The sequence below is a fragment of the Thermobia domestica genome, chromosome 11 (genome assembly GCF_964235325.1).
Source record: "Thermobia domestica chromosome 11, izTheDome1.hap1.1, whole genome shotgun sequence".
NCBI classification, from domain to species: domain Eukaryota; kingdom Metazoa; phylum Arthropoda; class Insecta; order Zygentoma; family Lepismatidae; genus Thermobia; species Thermobia domestica.
Genome location: NC_137464.1, coordinates 56,500,227 through 56,525,492, shown reverse-complemented (window position 1 = coordinate 56,525,492; position 25,266 = coordinate 56,500,227). Strand labels below are relative to the sequence as shown.

Sequence of the window (25,266 nt, the reverse complement as noted above, 5' to 3'; positions counted from 1 at the left end):
AACAAATCATGAATCACGCGAACCTATAAGAAGCTCAAATCTAATGCAGGGAAGAAGTACTAGTGATAAAATAAAGGTAAACAAGAAACCACCTCGTGTATCCGCAGTGTTTGTGACTCGACTTGATCCTAGTGTTTCGTGTGATGAGCTTAGTTCGTTTATTAAAGATAGTACAAACATTGAGGTTGTAAAGTGTGCCAAATTAAAAACAAAACACAACAGTTATTCATCCTTTTACGTTAGTGTACATGAAAAACATTTTGATACTGTGTGCAATTCAGACATGTGGCCTGAAGGAGTATTGTTTACAAGGTTCATGGGACGTTTGAAGGATGAAATAGTGGTACCCACGTCGGCAAGCGATCGGAATGGAAAAGAGCAACAACAGGTAACTAATACATAATCAATGCATACGAGATATTTACAACTATACTATCAAAATTCTAATGGTTTGAACACAAAAGAAAAAGAATTTACAGATGAAATAAACTGTGAGAACTATGATTTTTATTGTATAACAGAAACGTGGTATAAAAAGGAAAATTGTTACCTTTCTCAAATCTCTAGAAACTACAGTGTGATACGAAAAGATAGAAATCTAACCCTCACAATTAAGTCTAAAGGTGGAGGGTGTTTACTATTAATTAAAAATGAATATTCTTATGAAATCCTTAATCCCCCTGACGAATTCTTAGACATTATTATAGCAAAAATTTTAATTCCTGACAGTACCCCATTGATTTTATGTTTAGTTTATTTCCCTCCTGACATGTTACTTCAAGATTTTAGTAACTACTGTGATTGGCTATGTTCTTTTGTATTGACGAAATATTTTAATGTAATTATATTAGGAGATTTTAACGCAGGAGGCATAGATTGGATTTCAGGTAACATAACAACTGATAATTATTATTCGAAGAAAAAAGCAGAAAAAATATTTGAATTAAGCAATATTTTAAATTTAAACCAGAAAAATAAGTCATATGACCATAGTAATCCGGGAAGAGTATTAGATTTGTTGCTAACAAATTTGGATAACGGTTCTATGTATTTTGACATTCCACCACTGACTAAAGTCGATCGCTTCCATCCCCCATTCATGCTTGAGTGGAAAGTTATAGATAGTGGCAAATATTGTCCCGTTCCTCAGTACTATACATATAATTTCAAACAAGCAAATTTCCTAGGTATTTACAAGGGCATTAGAGAAATTGACTTAATAAATAATTGCAGTAACAGTATCATTGAAACCACTGACCACTTTTATAATTTATTCTGTATTTAATGAGCATGTATCTAAGAAGTCAATTGGTTGTAAACAAAAATATAAGGATCCATGGATGACGCGAGAATTGAAAGCACTAATAAACAAAAAAACTAAATATTTTGTTAAAGCCAAAAGAACAAATGATGACGTATGGTATCAGAGATATTCAGACCTAAGGAAACTTGTAAAAAAGAAATACATTGAAGCAAGAAAATCTTATTATTCAGGTTTAGAAAATAGTATTTATAAGAACAGCTTATATTTTAGGAACGTTTTTAAAAAGTCTGACTGTAAACAAGTACCGAAGCAAATAAATTGTAATGGTATGCTAATTCAAGACACTGTCGAAATTGCTGAGGCATTTAAGAGTGTATTTTATGAAGCTTTTAACTTAGAAGTAGTTCAAGAGGTATTGCCTGAGAATATCGTTAGTAATAGTGCTCTAATCGGAATTCCTACCGTTACTGATTTAGATGTAATGGAAGCAATTAAACTAATTAAACCGAACACTACTCCAGGTCCAGATAATATTCCTTATTATGTAATAAAAGCTTGTGCAACTGAACTTTCAACTAGTTTGGCAAATATATTTAACGTTTCATTACGTACAGGTGTATATCCTTCAATGTGGAAGCAAGTATATGTTGTTCCGGTGTATAAATCAGGTGATAGACAGATTGCAAGCAACTACAGGCCAATAACTCTTGTCAATGCATTCTCGAAGATATTTGAACTAATTGTCCATAAACACATATATTTTAATGTAAGAAATATCTTAAATGAGTCTCAACATGGTTTTTATAAGGGCAAGTCAATTGTAACAAATCTAATTCATTTTACAGACTTTACCTATAACGCACTGAAAAATAAATTGCAAGTCGATGTAATATACATAGATATATCAAAAGCTTTTGACTCTGTCAGTCATAAGTATCTCATTAGCAAGTTATCAAATATTGGTTTGTTACCTTTGTACATTCGCTGGTTTGAAAGCTATCTGTCAAACAGAAATTACAAAGTTAAAATCGGACCTGTACATTCTAGTGTAGGCTATGTAAAAAACGGAATACCACAAGGGTCGCCCTTGGGCCCTCTCTTATTTTCTTTATTTTTAAATAACCTGACAGAAAAAATAAAATATTCTAAAATTCTCCTATATGCTGACGATATGAAGTTGTTCAGATTAGTCAACAATGAGTTCGATAATTATTTACTGCAACAAGACTTAAATGCAGTAAACACGTGGTGTAGAAATAATTTTCTAAAAATTAATGATAAGAAAACAAAATTTATGACACACACCAATAAAACTCAATATTATGTCAGTAAATATGAGGTCAATGGTGTACAAATTGAGAAAGTAAGCATTATTAAAGACCTAGGTATTACATTTGACAGTCAGTTAAAGTTTTCTAATCATATAAATTGTATTGTTCAAGGTGCCAGAAGGATAATAGGTTTTATTTTTAAACAGTGGCCTGTATTCCAAAGAGATAAAACGTATGTATTTCTATATAAATTACTTGTAAGACCAAAATTAGAATTTGGTTCGGTAATTTGGAACAGCATTTCTAAAACTTTGACAAACAAGATTGAATCTGTGCAAAAATGTTTTATTCGACTTCTATGTTTTAAAATGAAAATGAGCTATTACTCACATAGTTATGAATATTGGACTGATTATTGGGGTTTAGAAAGCCTTATGAATAGACGAAAAAATTTCGACAGAGTAGCATGCAAAAAATACTAGATAACATTTATATCAGTGAATATTGTTTACAAAACATAGGTTTTAAAGTGCCAAATCATAGCATAAGAAATACCATGATTTTAGTTCCTCTGAATTGGAAATGTGAAATTTTATAAAGATTGACATATTCTTTAAGCTCATTTTAGGCTTATTGTATCAAACAATGTGAAAGTTTTATGTGATCTGACTGATAGTTTTTAATCAATGACGTTTAGAAACATTAAGCCAAACATTAAACATTTTATGACTGCTGTTCTTAGCTTCTTGTTGTTTTAGATGGATGGAAAACTTGATAAGTTTTACTGCGTTAACAAGGAATTATTTCTGCTTAGCTGACTTTTAGCTACATTGTGTTTTATATTAGTACCCTTCTTTTTATTGTTTTCTTTCTTATTATTTATTTTTTAGTAGTATTATTATTCCATCGCATACTCTGATATCAAGTGCTGTATTTTTGCCAAAAGCTGTTCGCGGCACTAAAATAAAGATTATTATTATTATTATTATTATTATTATTATTATTATTATTATTATTATTATTATTATTATTATTATTATTATTAAAGATTTGATCATTCACATATTGAAAGATCAAAATATTCAAATACCTTAAGACAATTAAACGTGTGTCATCGCCGACTAATGGTCACCAAACATTCTAAATTTAAACAAAATATTCACACATGGTTCCGACTTGAGAACCTCCAGATTATTAGCTAGCGCCTTGAGCAGAGATCCACGCTCTATATGCGCTAAATGGTATGTTTTAGTATGTTTAAATTAGATTTCCTTGCCTCCAGTTACAAAATTCTAAGTTACAAAATTCGTTCTTTCAAAATTTCTTTCGATTTTTTTAAATCATATAAGTCAATAATCTTTGGCATAGTTTATATTAATAACGTGGTTGTTCTTAAACCTTTCGTTCGCTATTTGGTTTCTTCTTCACACCAAACTACAGATATGATACGTTTAATTCTCATACTTGTCATTTGGTTTCAAAGCAGTCACCATTATCTGGTAAAGCAATTTTGTTCGCCACGATTCATGACATTTGTAACAAAACACGTCAAGAAATGAGTTAAATGAAGGCTGCAAGAGTTTATATCAAAGTTGAGTATTGTGAGCTAGTGACAAGCATGTAATAACGTCTCGTATTTGAAAATAATGTTAGCTACTTTTAATTCACTAACTAGTATTAGATTTAATTCAAGCTTAAAGAATCGGAATGAACAAACTCAGTGTAGCTTAAAGAACAAAAACATAAGAAGAACAGAGAAGATTCGAACCCTGGACCACCAATACAAAACTCCTGCTCACTAACCACTCACCTAACAAGCCATCAACTTCTATAAGTTTTAAATTTGCAAGCAAATGATACCATTATACGTTTGTGCAATCAATGTTTTGCTGTTCTCCTCTTCAAGACCGTAACATGTTTACGACGATTCGTTTCGTTTTCCATTAGAGCTTCTAGAGAGATGATTTGTGTTTGAGTATAGGATTTTTGTTTCCTTTAACCGACAGTTCTAGCAAATGCAACTCAATTGCAACAGCTGTAAAAAAAAAAACTAGTACTGTCTTAGAAAGTATTCCTAAAAGGGAGAAACTCCATCGTGCACCCTGAACAGTGACGGGAGTGCGTTGAGCGAGGCCAACAGCAAAATGGGGTCCATTGTAGATTCGTAACTCCACTTTGAATGGTTTTAATTAATTTCACACTTTTTCCTCAATGTCTAAAATGTAACTACTTAGCCTTACATGAAAAAGAAGCTGTGGAGGGGACTGCGAAGTCTACTGAAAAGATTTATCACGTCCTTGCAGCAAAAACATTAAGTTTTCGAACAGTACTGAAGAACAAGATTGATTGAAATTTTAACTTTGAATGAAATAACTAAAAATCTAATCTTATGTAACTCTCATTGATAGTAGTGTTCCGTATTTGTTTAGACGCCTATTCTTTTATAACTTTACCTATGGTGTATGGGGTCCTTGGTTCGATCCCAGCTCACGCCGAATGAACTTTATTATGGACAAACACCGTATGCATGAGTGTCCTCGGGTTTGTCCCGTTTCCTCCCACTTTTCATTAAACAATTTCCTTTATTTCTCACCATTACTCTCTCCATTAGCATAGTCGGCATAATCGTGGGATGTAAAAATTAGATATTTCATTTCATTTTTCTTTTATAACTGTATATCACTTTTCCTGTGACGAGAGCAACATCTAAGCGAGTATTCAGTAAATTAAACCACTAAAACCTATATTCATTGCACAATAGTGCAGATGAAGTTTAGCCCTTTGGCAATCTTCAGCATGGACAGCAAAAAAAGCCAATACATTGATATTGAAACAGTAGTTAACGAATTCCTCTGCGAAAAAGATCACCCGTACTGTTGTGTTTCAGATGATAATTTATAATTATACTTAGTTGGTTGAAATTTCTCCACAGTTGTGGGGGCGAGATACTGAAAAAATCCCTACCAAGAGGTGAAGGTGACATGTAAAAGTAGTCAAATACGAACGGAATTAGTGTCGAGTTCATATGCAAAGATGAAAAGTAACACTGTGGATGCTGCGTAGGTCCAAAATAAGCCTTGGTTGGCTTCGAGTTGACAATGGGAGGGTGACAGGAATAAAGAATCGAAAATATCCTATATTTGTGTCGAATGGATAGTTTTCGGGATCACTGACATAAAAGGTGATATTTCAGATGTGTATATGTCCAAGGTTGGCCATATTGAAATGGGGTCATAGGGAGAACCAGTAAATACTTCAGAACAGTTCCTGTTTGGTGCGTTTCAAGACACTGAGAGTGAAAAGTGATAATGCACAAATCACATTCTGAATTATCGGAGATATGACTTCTGGGGAAGTGTCGTTGCTCCAGGGAGGCATTACTAACTGATCACTTCCTAAAATCGTCACTGTTTTACAGAGCCGTAGACAGAAATTTATTTCAGCGATCGAAAGCTTGACAGGAATTTATTTCAGCGATTGAGGGCATATTTTACTAAACTGTCTATCATCCAGGGGTGGATCCAGGATGATTGTTTGGGAGGGGCGGTCGTTCGAAGTCAAATCAAGGTAAGAGCGGATTGCAAAACAAAAAGAAAGAAATAAAAGGAAAGGAAAACAAAGTTAGAAAAGGAGAAGTAGCTCTTCTGCAGAATTAACTTTCTTAAGAAAGTAAGGCCTATCTACTTTAGGTTTTAATTTAAGTTTATTATACAAAGATGAAAAATACTTACGATATGTTTTATTTTTAAAATACAAAGTATAAAAGTTCCCTATTCTGGGGGATGTGATCGCTCGAACGCACTCCCCTGAATCCGCCCCTGGTCTCATCATCTCTAAAATTAGATATAATTTACAAAAAACAGTAGTGATTTCGTGGGGGCAAAAGCTCTTGATTGCAAAGGCCTGCATCCTGTGTATGTCCCTGCTGCTCTGAATTGTCAAAAGCTCCTCTTCAAACGTAAGACATAAAATATAAATAATAAACGTGTAACATAGAATACAATATAAACAGAAAATATGTTATAATTAAGAAATAGAAAATAATTATAAAATAAAGTTGAAGGACAATTAAAAAAACAATAAAACTTGAAAGTAAAATATACTTTTAAAACAATTTTGCATTTATTCAGGGCTACAAACAGTGAGGAGTGCCATGTAAATTTAGTAACAAATATAATATTGGAAAATTATTTCGAATTAAACTAGCTGTGACTACATTACTTCAAAATTGAACTTAAGGAATATACAGTATGAGCGTAGCTCAAATAAAATAATCAATAAGAATGGTCTTGATTGGAAGCTCGGACCATCCACGTAGGAGTAACTTACATTAACCATTCACCTAACAGACAATGACGCACAGGGCTTGGCCCGACTTTATCAGATGGTTCTATCAAATGTAACTTAATTAAAACAATAGTAACAAATTTTAAAGCTTTAAAAAGTGTCCTGAAGAAGAGGAAGTTCATTTTGCACATTGTAACTAAGGTTCAAGAGGTTTACGTCCTATCTGAACGGCGCATCCACCGAATCAACTTTTGTAATATCCACTTAAGGTAGCTTTCAACGCAGCTAAGCGAAACGTATGTGAAGCAGTAATAGAATTCTCCGTAGCAGAATGGATAAAGTAATGGTTCGATAACAGCAATGTTCGTGGTTCGAAACCCGTTGCCGAAATCAGATTTTTAAAAATCTTAATTCCTCAGTTCTGAAGATCTTTCTCTCCTTTCGTAATCATCTGATGCTCTAAAAAGAGTTCTCCAAATTAATTCGACAACTGCCTAATGTGATCCTCGCAGTTCGAAAACTTCCCTTCTTATCTTTCACAAAATCAGAATTTTCGTCATAATACGAATGCTGTCCGATCATTTTTTCCCCAATTCTAAATATGTGTATACAAATCATCCCTCTCTGTCTCCATACTTGAATCCCTCTCTCTCTCTCTCTCTCTCTCTCTCTCTCTCTGTCTCTCAATGTCACCCAGGAAGTCATATGGCTTGAGATCAAACCTTCGACTCTTGAAACCAAATGTAAGCTCTTTAGCAATGTGCTATCGTAACTCTATAGGTTTGTTGTTAAAACCAGTGTCTTTTAGACTTTATTGGGGGGGGGGGGGAAGAGATTTTCCGGCGACATAAGATTTAACTTTTTATTAGTGTATTACTATACATTTGATCAAAAAATACGTATTTATGAAGCTCAAGAGAGGGGGAATTACACCCTCCTGTCCTGCCCAAATGACGCCCCTGAAACGTTTGCTTGCACTTACTGAAAAGAAATTAAATGAATCATTGAATAAAACTCGTTTCTGTCCGTAGATATTTTAGAGCTCTTGGCAATTTCCATAGATTTCTTAGGGAGCATCTTACTAGCTTGCACTCTTTAAAGAAAGAAAAGAATGAAACTAAAGATATTTATGAAGTTCTGGGAAGATTGTGTGACTTTCCTTTAATTTAGGCTCTTAAAAATATTTCTGAACAAACGAATGGAAAAGACTGTTTTAAAGCTATAACGTTGTAAACTTGATTCCTGTTTCTTTTTCAGCTGAATGGAAAGAGTGTACTACGTCACACACACTGCTTTAGACAAGGAGAGTTGGAGGACGGGGAGGAGTTGGAATAAATACTAGGAGCAACTAATCGATTGGTACATGTATTGCGGGAATGCATAAGAAAACTGGGCAAGAGTTTGTTATTAATTTGGACTTAGAATTTTTGTAACAAATTTTATGCCGCGGACTGTACAAAATAGAACGTTACATATACTATTGTGTTCCAAAAACATATAGAAATAAATATGTATATACAAAGCATCTCAAACAAAGAAATTGCAACTTGACTATTCCAAGCAAGAAACAAAGTACTAGGCGTAGCTGAAGACGATGTAGGGGTGTTATAGTTAGACTAGAAAACATATAAACCATAAAATTACATATTTTTTAAATTTTCTTGATAAGTTTTCTCTTTTCTGTCTTGTGGACTAAGGAAGACAAAAGATAAATGCAAGTGAATGAGTATGTGGAATTTGGTGGAATGAGAATGCGGGAGTACCAAGAGAAACTCACGGACACGATGCTGTCCACCACAAACTCACTTGACCGAGAAGCGGACCAGTATCCCTTGCACCAGAGGTGAGCCTTCTGCCACTGAGCCACCGTGCTTCCTTGATTGGTTGGGAATCTACTATATTTTTAAGTTTACTGCAGTCATTCTTAATTTGGTAATTCTGGAGGGGGTTCCTCAATATGTATATGTAATCATCCAAAGTTATGATTAAAATGAACAAAAATTTCAAAATCTGAGTCTAAAAATGTCCCGACAATGTCGCCCTGACATGGTAGGTGGATACTTTATTCTCTTGATCTAATACATTGTTATATATCTTTGTAACCGTTAATCGTTATAACAAAACTTCCATTCGTTTGTTAATTTGAAGTACAACGTCACGTTTTAGCACCGAGGCTACAGGGAATGCAGACCTCCAGAATGAAATGGGATCTGAACTACTTTAACGCGTTCAATGCTCTCCATTTGGGTAACTCGAAGGAGGTAAGCCTCCTAGATCATCCTGCCTACCTTCTCGAGTTACATGCCTGCCTCTGTGGGGTAAATTTTGTCTCAATATCTTATGTAGAAGGAAATGATGATAGAAATGATCACCTCTGTCGGTTCCCCTCCCTCATGATTTCGAATGCGGGCCTTGCCTCAAAGTTCGTCTTTTTAAATCGTACTATTGGATTTTGTATGCAGAATTAGCAAAAGCTACTGTAGCTCTATATACTATTAATACTAAAAAACATTATTACCTACTATTAATACTAAAAAACTCCATAATGGAACCGCTTTTTTATAATTTCATTTAACATTGCATTTATTTATTACTTTTATGTAAAACCTACCATATTTTAGGTTTATTTTGCCCTGTCGCCTGCAAGCTAAAATCCATTTCTGGAGACATTCCCCCTCTTTTTGAGGAAATCTAAAGTATTTTATATTAGTTCCCTTAGTTTTTCTCTAATAATTACTACAGCCATACACTGCACAGTTAGTCATTCTCGATATCATTTAAAATAACAAAGAATTTCCATTTGTCACTTAAAGCCGCGCCTTTTCCCGTTGTCTCTTCCAAACCAGATGACGTCACAGCCACGACAGCGCTCCAGGCGACATGCGCATGCAACCACCTTGTAGTCTTTCCACCATGGGTACAGCAAGTCCATTGCAACATCTTAGATCGTGATAGAAGCGGTAGACTTAATATTAATGAGGATCGTGTGGAAGCTGTTCGTGTTACTTTAATCCGAAGCGCACCGAAATCCTTGCGTTGCACATCACGTAAACTGGACATACCGAAGTCAACCGTGTAAATTTTACACAAACGTTTGAAGTTATACGCATATCAAGTGTAGATTGTTCATGTGTTAACACAAGAAGATCGTCCCCGAAGCGCAAGTTTCTCATGTGACATCGCATGGATGTCTTGACAGCAACTAACGGAGCACAAGCGGGAATTCTCTAAATAGGTAAAAAAAAAAAAAAAAAAAACTTTTTGAGTTTTCCTATTTTTTTGCCGCAAACCACATACTTCTATCATTCTTAGATTTTTGTTATTACTATTTGTTATGAGGGGGAGATCGTATGTCCCCCTGTACATATTTTCCTCTTACACAGGCAGTAAATATCACTCACAAATTAACATCAGTAATCACACAATGCCAAAAAAAAAAAAAAAAACCAGGCATGTGACTTTGCGTATGGGAAAAACGGCAAAGAAATTATGGCATTAGTTAATTGGTTGATTTGAATTTAGCGTCCCTTTCAGCACGAGGCTATTTGAGACGTAGACCGACAGCGATACAAGGTATCCGAATGACATAAGCTCTCGTCGAGAATTAGACCCGAGTATCCTGAGCTAACGATACGTACATTATATATATAAATAACACACTGAGAAAGAAAAACGTATGTGGCATAATTAAAAACGTAGGTTACCTGTGTAAATCCTGTAGTTTTTGGACTTAACGTACAGCAAACGTAGAACTCAAAAAGAACATTTTATAATACATCTATATAAGTGTACCTAATAAACGTACTTTCCATACGAACGAAATAACTATATATAGGCTGTCAGGATCTCACATATAGATGGATGTATGTAACATACGTATATGTATAAAATATACGGAAAACTGTTAGATATCATACATCCTGCAACGGCATGATGTAGCATCTAAGCGGGAAAACATGTATACTGATATATGAATAACGTATGCTCCGTACTGATTCCCATAGTAAACATAAGGATTTCATATATCTGCACAATATACAGCTGTCTGGATAATAGATTTTTCTCAGTGTACCTTCGAGAAAAGACCTTTGCTCAGCAAAACCGAATGCAAGAACTAAATTATTTTTCCTTAGAAATTTGACCGATAATAAGTGAAAGAATAAGAGACGAACACCAAGTTCTAAAAAAAAAAAAAAAAAAAAAAAAAAAAGCCACTCTAAATGGCAGGACCATAGAGAAAACGCATTCGAGGAAATTGCATCTTGTAGTAGCATTCTGTGAGAAAAGATTTTTTTTTTTATGATGCGTGGCTATAGATAATATTCCCAATTTACGTTTGGCGGCAAAACACTTACAATTAAAGGGATTAAAATAATTAATCCTATTACAAACTACTTAACATATTTCACTCACTCAAAATATTTCTCACTTAACAAATTTCAATTTAACCTAAGCCATCCTAACTATAACTTTGTCATAAATATGACGTTAATTAACAAGTCACACCCCTCCGCAATTAATAATCTGGGCCTAATGAAAGACAGCAAAAAGACATACACCAAGTACTATAGAAAAATCATGTACAATGTGGGTGGAAAGTAACTCCCCATTTTGAATTGGGAATTTCTATTGATGTTACATAGCAATGAAAGTTATCTTATTTTATAGACTAAAGTATTCCATATTTTCCTATTTTTTTTTCAGGCTCTGGAAGTTTTTGTTGTTTCTTTGAAGCCACACTGATGACAGGACAATTAAGCATTGAGCCAAATTGCACCAAGATTTGAGGTGTGGCAGTCTGTAATTCAGATCCAACGGTGGTTGAGGGGTCAACGTGGGAGATAAGTTGTTTCGGATGCAAAAATAATTAAAAGTTACTATTGTAGAAAATTAATGACTACCTGAAGTGTCGTGAACATTAAGAAATCAGATAGGCTCTCGACTTGAAATAGTAGGTATCAGAGGAAAAGGTGGACACGGTGAGGGAGATGTTCGAGCGAACACATTCACAATCAACAAGGCAGGCTGGAACGTAGTTGTAAGGAGTGGTTATGCTACTATTCTGTACTTGCAATTCTTAATTACCGACCATGGAGGCCTCATTATGTCCCAAAGCCATATTATGTCCAGATGATTGCGATAGGTGTGTCGAAGTTTGTGAAATGATGCTCGCATGGCATGAAGATCATCCACACCTTTTTTAAAAAAAATCTGTGGAGTTATGAAGTTGTGTTTCATAGGGGGTTCGTTAATCCTCATAATAGCCATTATTGGGCAGAAGATGATCCCAAAGAGACCGTTGAAGAAAATGCAGAGCAAGCAGGTAATGACAGTATAGTATGGATTGACTTTTTCCCGCTCTAACGACGATCCTGAGGCGAAATCCCACAATTCATATAAATTTTTATATAGCAATTAATAGGCTACTAATTCTTCTAAAACCATTTCGTACACTGCATCAAGATATTACCTTTTATTATATCGTGTAACAAATTAAACATTTATACACCTTAAAAGTTGTGCATGTAGTTTACACAAGATGGTTCTTCTATTACGATATTATTTATTTTATGTTGCTATGACAACGTAATCTCTATTTTAGCACTAAACAGCAAATCCTTTTTTTCTATATATATATATATATATATATATATATATATATATATATATATATATATATATATATATATATATATATATATATATATATATTATATATTTCTTCTTCCTTTTCTTAAATAGCTTGTGCATCAATTTGAAGTGCATTCTGCCCAAAGATGTTAAAGTACAAGTAGAAAAATACACGTATCGTTATATAATGGCGCCTTGAACAAATGGACCTTTTATTTTTTTAAATAAAAAGATAAATCCTGGGCCGTTAACTATTACGAACGAGGTACTGAACTTTCCGAATGAGCCTTGTATATATAAAATTATAATTCTTATCATCATTATATCTCATATTTCACTTTTACAACAATATTATTTCTATATTTTACTATAACATCTTAGTTATTTTCACTTTAAATATACATTAACGTCGAACCTAAGGTACATTCGGAGTACGGCATAACAGTTGTTCAATTTTAGATCCTTTTGTGGCCATTGATACGTGTTACAAGTGGGAAGTTAACAAAATCTATGTCATTTTCTTGGGCGAAACTAAGAATATTACGAAAAGGATATTATTATGATGTTTGTATGATTGTTTTCTTAAATGAGAAAGGATCAAATACATTATATATTCAAAGAAAATGCAATTTATAAATGAAATATCGACAATATTTAGAACAAAACACGATAATCAACGTCATAACATAAACTAACATAAATAAAGGAATTACCATAGTTATCATAACTTTGATAAGCATTATTCATATTTCGAATCTTTTATATATTATTTATATTATCTTCATAGAATTCAAATGAAGTATAAACAACAAACGAAATCATAACGGTATTTGCAGTAAAGTACAAGAAAAATCAATTGAATACGGTTTCCTCGGACGCCGTAACTTTAGCTTAAGTTACATGACCAACGAACTCGTTTAAGTTGCATTGAAAGTCATAAACCGGAAAACAATCTTGCGTGTTATTTACTTCTTTGTTTCCTATTTTGAGAATCTGTGCCATCTATTTAATTTCTACGAAATCCAATTCGAAGGAAATTAGATCTAGTGATTACATGCTTTTTAAGTGTAATGCGTTTGCTATTGTTGTTACCACTAGGATTAGGTTCGGTTACGCGATTACTATTATTGTTACTACTAAGGTTAGGTTCGGTTATCTTACCGGTAAAATTAGATTCAGTTCTCATTCATTTTACTGGTGGAGAAATGTCGTGTCTCCTAACAGATCTGTACCTATCCTTTCTACAATATTCACGGTAATTTGTCCTACCATGATTTTTGTTTCCTCTGTGATTAGGTTCGGTTACATTACCGGTAGACTCGAATTTAACATTACCTTTTACATTGAGATCAATCTCACATGGATATTTCGAATTTGGTTTCGATTAAGGTTGGTTTGATTCAGGTTAGTACTGTATTGCACCATTGATGGATTTTCAAAATTTTGCAATGTCATGTCTAGATGATTGAAATCAACGCATTGCATCACGTTCTGTAAAATCACCATTTGATTGTTCACTACTATCATTTTGGTCTTTTCGTTAAATGAAAAATTCAATAGCTCCAACTCATTCAACCAGTCACTACAAGCGTTGGTGTGGACACACGTTCTCTTTCTGAATTTCACGAATACTGGAATCAACTTTCTTTCTACTACGTGAACCAGTATCGTGTAATATCATTAAACGGTTCTATTACTATTACTTCATCTTCAGAATTAATATGATATTGACTATATCGTGATTACAAACAATCAATAGCATTCAATAGACGAAGATAACCATAACTTTTCACATATTGATGCATACTAAGATCTTCATTAAACGCAGCATCAGTAAGACAATCAAAAACATTAGAATGAAGAGAGAAGTTGGGATAATCTGATCCAATCAATAGTGCAGTATGTTTTCGCGAAAACTCTGCAAATTTCACCAATGCAAACTCAGGATCTGCATTTACTGTTGCTTTTACATTTTCTGTGGAAGGTTCAGGTTCATTTAAAGCGTTCATACTAGCCTGTGATGACATTTCTTTGGTAACGGAAAATCTTCAGTGAAACTACGTAGTACTTGTACCATTTCAAGGTCACTTTGTTCAATTCGTAGATTTGTCTAGTCGATTTTATTATTAAGTTGTTTTATTCGTTCCGTTTGTTGATCCATTCGGTTACCAAAATCTTGCTTTAATTGTCCTATATATTAGTTCATTTGATTCATCTGTTCCGTTTGTTGATCCATTCGGTTACCAAAATCTTGTTTTAGTTGTCCCTCAAGTTGGTTGATTCGTTCCATTTGTTGCTTCGATTGTTTCATTTGCTTTTTAATGAGATCGGCCAGGTCAGAAAAGCTCATTTCCCTGTTGCCATCTGATTCAGATGTATTTCCAATATCAGGAAGACTCATTTTGCTATTCCTGAGAATTTTTGTGCCACTCCGTAATAAAGTATACTCCGTCTTGATATTTCTTTTATCAAAACTATGTAACCTTAAAGTCAATCTGTACACTTGGATTTTATTGTTTAAAAGATTGTCTACTAAACTTCGTCCGGATCTCCTAAGGTTCCTGACGGCAAACCACCAAAGTTATATAACGACGATCCTAAGGCGAAATCCCACAATTCATATAAATTTTTATATAGCAATTAATAGGCTACTAATTCATCTAAAATCATTTCGTATACTGCATCAAGAAAATACCTTTTATTATATCGTGTAACAAATTAAACATTTATACACCTTAAAAGTTGTGCATGTAGTTTACACAAGATGGTTCTTCTATTACGATATTATTTATTTTACGTTGCTATGACAATGTAATCTTTATTTTAGCACAAAACAGCAAATCTTTTTTTTTCTATATATTTCTTCTTCCTTTTTTTAAATAGCTTGTGCATCAATTTGAAGTACATCCTGCCTAAAGATGTTATAGTACAAATAGAAAAATGCACGTATCGTTATACTGCATTATTGGACCCTATCAGTTGAAACACACTATGAACGCTGAAACTGCCGTGTCGCGACAAAACGCTGTAACTTGAGTTACATTGTTTTGTCGCTATAAGCATTTTCGAATTTTCCGTCACCGATATTTATGTTCACCAGGCCCAGCATTGAGCTGAGCAAATACTTTTGAAAATATAACAAAGAGAATTTCGATGTAAGTAGGAAATTAGCCGGTCTGTAGCGACTTTACGGCTCTTTTTCTCAAACTGCTCCGCCAAAGTTACAGCGTTTTGTCGCGACAGGGCAAGAAAGATACTTGGAAATGTTAGAAAATTTTGTACGGCCTACAATTTCTGAATGGAACGAATCAATAAACTGTTATTTATGCAAGATGGAGCTCCCCCTTATTATACCTTGCTTGTACGACAATGGTTTGATGAACGCTTCGCAGGATGCTGGTTAGGTGCCGGGGTCACACCAACCCGAAGTCCAGACCTCACCATGTGATTTCATTTTATGGGGTGGACTAAGGAAGAAGGTTATCGCAGCAAACCATAAATTCTTGACAAACTTTAGAAAAAGATCCATGATGTCGTAAGTAGTGTTCTTGCTGAAGTATTGAGGAAGGTCGTAGCAAACGTACCTCATCGCTTGAGACAGTGTCTAGAAAATACTAGAGCATAGATTGAGTTATAACGTTAGAAAATATAATGGTATATAATAAACTACATATGTGTGCAAAAAGTTGAGTTTATACCTACAGTATTTTAGAAGAGAAATAATATTAAAAATAGGTAGTTACTTTCCACCCACCCTGTGTATATCAGCTTGGCTAGAATAGAAAATGTAAGTTAGTAAGTTTTCTTTTATTCAAATATGCGTTTACGACATTCAAGGATCATTCTATGGATCAACTATTGTGAATTCTAATATTTAAAAGTGTATACAAAGCAATACGAAATGGATACAACTCTTGTTCAGTCTTCTATATCATGAAAAGAATATTGTTATCAAAAGAAAGAAGAGAATACAAAGAAGAAAAAGAGACAACAGTGTTTTGTTAACTTTTTTATTTTTATAAACTTTTTCTTCATTTTTTTAGGAATAGAGAAGAAAAGAAACTGTCACACCTTTTGTTATCGCTTTCCTTCTTTTACACCCCGTCCGAATCTCCTGATTTATATACGTCATGACGGGGTGTGATTCAGGCGAAATTGCTTTAACCTCTTTTGTTGGGAGATTCAATTAAAGCACCGCCCTTTTCATTTTACCTGACATTTTCCCGTCACCTTACTCTCCCTTTCTCTTCCAAAAAATACTATTGTCCCTGCCACTCTTGTGTTTCTTTTGCTTAATGTCTTCTCCTCGCTGTTACCTTTCATATTTTGACTTTCCAACAAAGTGAAAATGGAAGAACAAAGGGAATACGCTCTCCTATTTTACGGCGTAGTCTTAATGAAAAAAAAATCTCTTCCAAGTTTCTTTGTTTCTTACAGCTTTAATGTTTTCGCACCGTGAAATTTCGTACTTTTCTTAGCAGTAAATATTGGAAATTTCAAAAAGAAAAACTTTTTACTTGTTCTTCGTCCCAACAATCCCATTTCTTGACTGCAAGAATTCACAGATTCTCATATCATAGCAACTACTATACGTGTCTTATCGAAATATCGAACTCATAAATACTCGGTTCTTATGTCTGTGGTGTTTGGGAACATGGGGAATAAGTCTAAAATCGCAATTTTCAGATACAGACGTTTAAAGATTTTTACTTACTTCGTAAGTGGCTAATCCTGACAATGTAGAATGCAGTTCTTTAATATTTATAGTTAATGTTGTGAGATTACCATGTGCTTCCAACACCACGTGCTGGGTGTAAACACCCTTCAGACGCCAACCATGAAGAGGACATCATCAACCATCGCCAACGATCGACAACTGATGTAGATTCAAAGTAAGCTACATTTCTGGATAAAGGAAGCCCGCTCACCACAGAAGGTATCAGTCTTCACCGATTGATCATCTATCAGTTTCTAAGACGCTTGGTCATTGAAAGTTCCTTCTTGTTAGGGTGCCTGGTCTCTGCAAGGACTTATCTACTCCCTAGGATATCTGGTCTCTGAGTTTTATCCTCCTCTTTAAGACGACTGGTCATTGAAAGGTACCTACACCTTGGCCGCAAGAGCCTTTGTTCCTATCGCCCTAAAAAGCTTTGACATTGGAGTTCTACAACATCACCAGCAAACCACTAATATATTTCGAGGAACATATTTTATTTGTGATACTTATTACTATTGTATACAAGAAGAAATTTTTATAATAAAAAGTGATGGGAAAGTCCAAAAACTCGCGTGTACCATCTTTCAGCTCTACCCTAAAAAGACAGAATTTTACAATATTTAGAGATTTACGCATTTGGCAGAGAAAAGTTGAAAAGGACAGAATATAGAATACCTTTAGAGACCTTCAAACCCTCCGCAAACCATTGGTATCAAATCCTCCGCAAACGACATGCGAAATCGCATTTCTCATCCTATGGGTTGGGGTAGGACAGCGTTCACTCCATAATGATCTATCATTTTTTCCTGTACATACTGGAAAGGATAACCTTCGATTCTGTTACAATATTTGTGTCGTCGCCGACTAATTCAATCATATTATTTTCTTGTACTTAACTTCTTCATTACACAAACAGATAGTAACAGCAGCAGTAAATACACTATTTGATACATAGAGACTATTTCGTGTGAACTCTATGCGAGATGACATAGTGATATATACTAATCAGGGATGTATAAAATAGTATTGCTGTTATCTATTGACGTCGTAGACCCACAATAAGGGGAACAGAGAACCACTTTTGTGTATTGTAATATTTTACACGTGATTTATGATATTTATGAACACCAACATATGCTTTTTATTTATAAACAAATCCACATAATTTTTACTGCAAATTATTGCATAAAGCAAATAACAAAAATCATAGTTAACTTGGTTATGTAATAAAAAAACACTAACATCTCCGCTGCTTAAAGAAATATAAAACTTTACGCATTGCTTCAATCAACATTAGTTTTGGCCGCTTAACTTTTTTCTTAGCTTACCTAAAGCTCTGAAAAATGTTAACTTAACTCAAGCCCCGTAGCTTACCTAGAGCTTTGAGGCCTTTTACCCACTTAGCTTGCTTGAAACATTGTAAAAACTCAACCGTTCTCTTAGCTTACTTAGAGCTTTGAGGCCTTTTACTCACTTAGCTTGCCTAAAACATTATAAAAACTAAACCGCTCTCTTAGCTTACCTAGAGCTTTGAGGCCTTTTACTCATTTAACTTGCCTGAAACATTGTGAAAACTCAACCGTTCTCTTAGCTTACCTAGAGCTTTGAGGTCTTTTACTCACTTAGTTTGCCTAAAACATTATAAAAACTCAACCGTTCTCTTAGCTTACTTAGAGCTTTGAGGTCTTTTACTCACTTAGCTTGCCTAAAACATTATAAAAACTCAACCGTTCTCTTAGCTTACTTAGAGCTTTGAGGCCTTTTACGCACTTAGCTTGCCTAAAACATTATAAAAACTCAACCGTTCTCTTAGCTTACTTAGAGCTTTGAGGCCTTTTACTCACTTAGCTTGCCTAAAACATTATAAAAACTCAACCGTTCTCTTATCTTACCTAGAGCTTTGAGGTCTTTTACCCATTTAACTTGCCTGAAACATTGTGAAAACTCAACCGTTCTCTTATCTTACCTAGAGCTTTGAGGTCTTTTGCTCACTTAGCTTGCCTGAAACATTGTAAAAACTCAACCGTTCTCTTAGCTTACCTAGAGCTTTGAGGTCTTTTACTCACTTAGCTTGCCTGAAACATTATAAAAACTCAACCATTCTCTTAGCTTACGTAGAGCTTTAAAAAATTCTAACCACAACCAACCAGCTTGCGTAAAATTTTTCCTGCCTAGTTTGCCTAAAGTTTTGAGGGACTCCAACCTCTCATTGCTCCCCTGAAGCACTAAAAGTACTAAGCAGCTTCCACTCAGTTTGCCTAGAGCTTTATGGAATCCCTTTCCTAGGTTGCCTGGGCCTTAAAACACCTATTTATACTAACTACTTAGTAAATTATGTATTGGTCTTAAAACCGCACTTATAATAACTCTGTGTTATATTTTATAACAAAAAAATTATAATAAACGGTTGTGGGATAAAACCAAATCCCATATGTAAATTGCCGTACCTTCTATATTAACAAAGTAATTTTACGGTATACATTTAATAAATATATTAAAGGAGGAGCACACATTGTGGATGTTGTTCAGTAAGTATAAACTCCAATCGGTGGCCGATAACTATTTCTTTCAGTCTACTAAGCATTCCTGGACTGAATAGCTTTATTGTGCTACCACAGAATAGTAAACTGAAATATAATCAGCTTGTGAAAAGATTATGTAAAAAGATGCGTTGGATTTGAGAGAACGGGCTAATTCGCAACAAAATACTTCCTCTGAACATAAAATATAAGCTACACAAAATAACAGGAACTTCAGAAATGAAGCTACGTCGTCATCCACCAATAAAAGAGATGCTTCAGGAAGGTGCTACTATTGTGACTGGATGAAAAACGGGAAATCGAATACAAGGTGTTATCTGAGTAATTACTATACCGGTAGAGCAGGGGTAAAAGTGCAGGGGAACGTGGGGATGCCGTCTCCGCAACTCCGGAAAATATGTACGGCGTCCCCCCAGTTCCTAAAAAATACAATGGGCAAAGATAGGCAGGGGACGATGTGATGTCATGCCGCTACCTACCGTCCCCCTACCTTTTCGGATCCACTTTACCCCTGCAGGACACACAACCTCCAATGCGGTAATGATTTTGGAAGATTTGCGTCGCAAAGACTGAATAAACTGACTGTGAGAATGAAACTAGCATTACAAAGGTTTCAAGTCGAGCACGATTAGATACAAGCCGGCCCACTACCTGAAGTCGTCACTATCAACGATATAAAGTCTGCTAATCCTGACTCTCAAATTAAAACTGACAATGAGTGAAATAAAACTCAACTCAGAATGTTAAGTATGTGTTTCAGTACTTACTATCATTTCTGTTGGTTATTTATTTTTCTGAGTTTAATGTTCGACGATTACTCACCAAACCTAAGCAGTAGCGTAGCCAGGATGTGTGTTTGGGGGGGGGGGCAAGTGCTGTTATAGGTACATATAGAAAAATTACAAACAAGAAAATATATAAACATAAAAATATATAAAAAATTACAAACATCAAAGTACATCGTCGGACCTCTTTGGGGGGGCCCGGCCCCTCCGGGCCCCCCCTTCCCTACGCCACTGAACCTAAGAGAGATGGTGATAATAATGACGGAATTACGAAAGTGAGAAGAAACAGGAGGACCCTGAGAAACTAATGGGCACGCTTTATGTCCATCATAAAGTTCATTTGGCGTAAGCTGGGATCGAAGCAGAGATGGTACGCGCCAGAGAAAAGTGTTCTACCACTGAGCCACTGCGATCTATCTTATCTTTTTCTAGTTGTTAATTGTTTAATGAGAGAATACTAACAAGCAACCATTATGCAGCATTGACTTTATTTTTAAGTAACTTAACCAATTTTATGTGCGTGTACATTGAAGTGTACTCTCATTAATGAATATATTGGTCATATAAGTGTCTGTGTGAAGGGATGCGCATGAGACAAGATTTGTGGCTGTCTCGTCTCGAAAATGTGCTGTAAAAGTGATGTTTCGACTCGAAAAATGTATATTTCACTATTGGAAGAGTCGTGTCTCGACTCGAATTTTGTCAGGAAAATCCTGTCTCGACTCGTCTCGTGCTCATCCCTATCTCTGTGTGATAACGAGAATTAATACAATATTTGTATACAACTGTTTCGTATGTACTGGATTTCATCTCTGTACTCCGTATTGCAAATGATAGCAAATATTTATTTCTTCTCATCATGTAAGTGTGGAAAGTGTAAATAACGTAATTTGTTTTGTACGAAATCAAAATAAAACATTTAACGAACTTGATATGTGTTAAAAACTAATATTAAAAGAATATAAATAGTATTTCCAATAAATTATTATCATTTAACTTTAGTTAACAAAATACGAATCAACGTGCATGACCTCTCGGTTACGAAACAAGTAGGCGACATCTGAAGGGTTACTGCATCGGAACGTATGTCCGTAATTTACGTCAGGAATATTTTTATATTGTGTATGAAGAAAGTGTATACTACATAAAAACCAATACATTTGTTGTATGTTGATCGGTGGTTCTAGTATTTATACAGTTTAACAATCGGCATACAAGATTAAGAATAGAAGCATTCTACAAAATGTGTTCTTTGGTCAAATACTGTCTTTCCGAAGTTTAACTAGTGTCCCCTACGGTCTTCTTGGGACAATTGTTCATTTATATATATATATATATATATATATATATATATATATATATATATATATATATATATATATATATATATATATATATATATATATATATATATATATATATATATATATATATTCAAAGTTGAGTAACGAATATTTTACGAGGAAAAGAGATAACTATTGAAGATTCCTTTAGAACTTCGCAATACATTTTCTTGTTTCACAGTCTTATTAAAAATCAAAATAATGAAACTTCGTAATATGTAAAGTATCCCATCACATACCATACATTATCAAATGTTCCATGGTTCATATAGCTTAAAGTTTTTCCATTTTATGCCTTAGAAAGCATAGCTTGTATCTGGAAAGTAATTAGTACTACACATTTATCATGGTCCTACCTTTGACACGGTTTGCAACGGATCCACGTTTCACTGGATACGTTTTTACGTTCCGATCGGATACGATCGTATCCACTGGATACGATCTTTTTATGATATGATTTCAAAGCATGAAATATACTTTGGAAGGCTTCTGATAGAGACCGATATAAGGTGACGAATTCAAGTGGTTAAACAATATTGAAATTAAAAGTCTTGTTTTTCTTCGTTACTTGTTTATTTATGCCTTTGATTTCCATCCAAATTTATCAAATATATATGATTGTGTGATTAATCTTTTTTCTTTGTTTCTGTTTCTTTTTTATTTGTGTGTGGATGTGCAGATTAGATTTGAGCTATCCAGGGTGTGCGTAGATTGATCAGTATTTTAATGACTAACAAGCTCCGAATAAAGAGAAAAAGCAATCTACAGGAATGAATGTGATTAATAAGGCAGTATTGTATCGAAAACAAATAGCTTTCAGTATTAGTATGTAACTTATGACAACGAAAGAGTGCTCGAAAACCAAGATATTCCCCTTGAACGAATTACCCTTCTCGACAAAACATCGAATCGTCAAGAGCATTATCATTATTATCATTACCATCAGAGCCATACAGAAGAACATTCAACCATTAGTCCTGTAGCAGCACCCCGTTGCGTCGGCACAAATATCTAACTTTAACTGGCTTCTATTTAGGGAGAAAAGAACTTTTTTAAAAAAGAAGCCAAGAGATAATGGACAGAAATAGGCTCTTGTCTACAGCACGACAATGCAGGTTCCCATAATACGAGGACTTTTGCTTTGGCACGTTCTTTACCGGATGAAATGCCTCCCTCCCTCTCTCTCTTTTCTTCTCTACGTCTGTCTCATTCTGTCTTTTAGCCTCGACTACTACACCGAGTGAGCAAATTACCCGCACAAAAAGCGCAAACGACTCCCGGAACAAAATTAATGCACAAGTGCTTCAACGATGCTTTGTATAGAATATTTTTGGCTGAAGGAAAGGATCAACCTCTCTCTCTCTCTCTCTTTCTATGTTTTCCCTCTTCATCCTTTCACAGAAGAGAGCACTACTACTTACAATAGAGAGAGAGAGAGAGAGAGAGAGAGAGAAAGAGAGAGAGAGAACTGTCATTGTTGCATTGCTGCAAAAAAAGTGGCATTTCACTTGTTTCTTGTTCGTGGTATGCTCGATACTCCATTTCTAATTATATATATATATTCGAAAAAGGAATACTCTTTCTTTTATTTTCACTTTTCGCTGTCGTTTCCACGTGTAGTTTTCCTAATATGCTTGTCTTTCTACAGAACGAGATTTAAAAAAGGAAGAAAGAAGGAAAGGAAGATATTTCTAAGACGATGAATTCCATAATTAACGATGCTAATAAGATATTTTTCATCCTTTAGAATTTAGTAGAATATGAATTCAAATCTTATTATATCACATTGCATTATATCCTTTAAGCATACGTAGAAATGTGCAATATTATATAAATGTAATTATGTAACGCAAAGAAATAAATAAGAATAGAAGTATTATAAAAGTGAATTCGTCAACTTTTTCAAAAGGTTTCCTAGCTTTTATAAAATTAACCTAGCTAACTAACTCTACGGCGTATGCAACCCGGTGGTTCTATGCAACGTTCACAAAAGTCTCCACTAACTTCTGTCCCTAGTTATCTGGATCCAGTTTCTACTTTGTATTCCTATATCTGCAAGATTATAACGATGATCCTGCGGCGAGGACCACCAAAAATTTATAAGACGTTGCTTATATAAAGGTCCTCAGTTAATATTTGTATATAAATAATGCTACTAAAACACCACAAAACATTTCATATTGCATTCTAATATTTCTCTTTTTATTATGGCACATAATCACTACAATAAATACACACCTTAAAGATTTTTGCGTGTAGCTTTTTACAAGATGGTTCTGAAATTATGTTTTTTTATATTTTGTTGCTATGACAACGAATCTCTATATTAATACAAAAACAGCAACGTATATTAACAGCTAAGTAATTACATTTTTATATATCTTTTTTTCTATATATTTCTTCTTCCTTTTCTTTAATAGCTTATATATCAATTGAAAGCACATTTTGCCCAAAGATGTTGAAATACAAGTTATAAGTATAAAATACAAGTATAAAAATACACATATCGTTATAAGATCTATTTTAATATTGTCCTCCCATCTGCTCCTAGGTCTTCCTAATGGACGTTTTCCGGTTAGATTTCTCGTTAAAACTTTGAAAGCATTCCTACTTTGTTCCATTCTGGCTACATGGCCTGACCATCTGAGCTTCTTACACTTAATGATCATAACAATGTTTGGTAAATGGTCATGCAGTTCCTATTTATGAAATTTCCGCCATTCTTTATTCCCGTTCCCCTCGGGCCCAAATAAATTTATTAGTCTCAGCATTTATTCCTAAATATTTTCAGTCTGTGTTCTTCCCTTAAAATAAAGAGCCATGTTGCGCAACCATACAGCAGAAGAATAGGCATGTTTATTGTTATATACATTTAAAGCTTCAAATTCCTCGACAGAAATCGTGACGACGAGAGATAAAGGATACCTAATAAAGGTAATTTAGCTACGTGTCTTGAATCCTTATGTTAGGAGGAATTCACTTTAGAAAAAAGAAGAAACACACACACACACACACACACAGAGTATACTTAGATTTGATAAAATGTTGACAGAAAAATTTCGTCACATTTTAATCAACGTGAATCATTAAGTATAGCTACGTGAAATCAATCCTGTTGAAGAAAGCCATATGCACTTTAATCAATATGAATGGATTCTGCCATTTGTATAGAGTCAAATCTTGTCAAAATAAGTTTTGTAAACTTTGAGAGATATAAATCAATAGCTGCATTTTCGTATAATCCTATATTGTCATAGGAAGATATTTAATGTTTATAGAAAAATCCGAATTTGTATAACCATCCTTCCCAGGAATCAAACCTGGTACTAACGCTTACAGACAGAACGCACGCTTGGACACGAATTAAACAACCCTTTGCACCAATCTTGAAATTTTATTCGGACACAAAATAAACTGATACACATTTC

The 25,266-nt window shown here is 34.3% G+C and overlaps 1 protein-coding gene across 1 annotated transcript in view; it reads right to left on the bottom strand.

The window, feature by feature from the left end:
• The window catches only part of LOC145664075 (suppressor of lurcher protein 1-like), a 938,444-nt gene that overhangs the window by 415,671 nt on the left and 497,507 nt on the right, over nt 1-25,266 (bottom strand). The gene's annotated exons all lie outside the window — the stretch shown is intronic.